The sequence below is a fragment of the Cebus imitator genome, unplaced genomic scaffold (genome assembly GCF_001604975.1).
Source record: "Cebus imitator isolate Cc_AM_T3 unplaced genomic scaffold, Cebus_imitator-1.0 Scaffold2, whole genome shotgun sequence".
In the NCBI taxonomy this organism is placed as follows: Eukaryota; Metazoa; Chordata; class Mammalia; order Primates; family Cebidae; genus Cebus; species Cebus imitator.
The window spans coordinates 7,043,068-7,044,542 of NW_016107317.1; the positions used below are offsets into that span (position 1 = coordinate 7,043,068).

Below are 1,475 nucleotides of genomic sequence, written 5' to 3' on the forward strand. Positions count from 1 at the left end.
CTTTTTAATTTGCTCATAGAGTTTACTGTCAGGCATCCTGGTAAGTTGGGGTTTATATTGTTGCATTAACTGGGGAACTTGCTATCTAAGCTTTTTTGGAACCTTATTAGTTTTGGAATTAGGAAAGGTGTATGTACATTACCTCCTTGGATTTTGGCATCATTTTGATTACATAGAGGCTGTTGTTTACTTTCCAGTTTGCAGCTGGGTTTCAGATAAGTGGCTGGCAGATAAGTGAGGTGACATCCTCAGTCTCCAAAGGCCTTTTTTGTTCTCTGACTCTATGTGCTTACAGATTATACAAAGAAAGTTACATATTAGTTCATTGGTGCCAGTTTATTAAATATTGCTAATTACTTTCAGGTGACCTAATGATTTTTATTTATTAAGACTCATAATTTTTATTTAAAGATCATTTTATATATATATACACACACACACACATTTTTTATTTTTTTTCCCCAGCACCTGATCATTGACTATATTTTAACTATCTGATATTTAAGCTTATCTAAGCCAAAAGATTTTTGCACATTTAGTTTGTTTTTTTTTGTTTGTTTGTTTTTTTGTTTGTTTTTGAGACAGAGTCTTACCCTGTCGCCCCTTCAAGCCTGGAGTACAGTGGCATGGTCTCGACTCACCACAACCGCTGCCTCCCAGGCTCAAGCAATTCTCCTGCCTTAGCCTCCCAAGTAGCTTGGATTACAGGCATGTGCCACTGCTGCCCAGCTAATTTTTGTATTTTTCATAGAGACAGGTTTTCACCATGTTGGCCAGGCTGGCTTTGAATTCCTTTCCTTCAAATGATCCACCTACCTCAGCCTTCCAAGTGGTGGGATTACAGGCATGATCCACTGCACTCAGCCCAGTTTCTAATAGAAAATTTGTTCCATATTTTCCAACTAGTCTTTCTAATAAGTCGAACTTATGTTCAAATATTTCAGTGCAAAATTGAACCTAATAGCCTGTGGCACTCCCTATTTAAAATAGCTCTTGTTCTTATTTCTTGATCCCTTGGTTAATTTAGCATTGCAAAAGTGTTACCAAGTAGCTTCTCTAATAAGTGTTTATTTTGGGCCAGGCACAGTGGCTCCTGACTGTAATCCCAGCACTTTGGGAGGCCAAGGCTGGAGAATCACGTGATCCCAGGAGTTCAAGAACAGCCTGGGCAACATAGTGAGACCTCCTGTCTACTTTTAGGTCAGGAGTTTGAGACCAACCTGGCCAACATGGAGAAACCCCGTCTCTACTAAAAATACAAAAATTAGCTGGGCAGTAGTGGCACACGCCTGTAATCCTAGCTTCTCGGGAGGCTGAGGCACAAGAATCACTTGAACCCCGGAAGCGGAGGTTGCAGTGAGTCAACATTCTACACTCCATCCTGGGTGACAGTGTGAGACTTTTTAAAAAAAAAACTTGAAGAAAATATCATATACCATTTAATTTTTTCCTTTTTTGTCTTTTTTTTTTTTTTT

At 39.1% G+C, this 1,475-nt stretch overlaps 1 protein-coding gene across 13 annotated transcripts in view; it reads left to right on the forward strand.

The window, feature by feature from the left end:
- PLEKHA5 (pleckstrin homology domain containing A5) overlaps nucleotides 1-1,475 on the forward strand; it is a 240,820-nt gene that overhangs the window by 130,553 nt on the left and 108,792 nt on the right. The gene's annotated exons all lie outside the window — the stretch shown is intronic.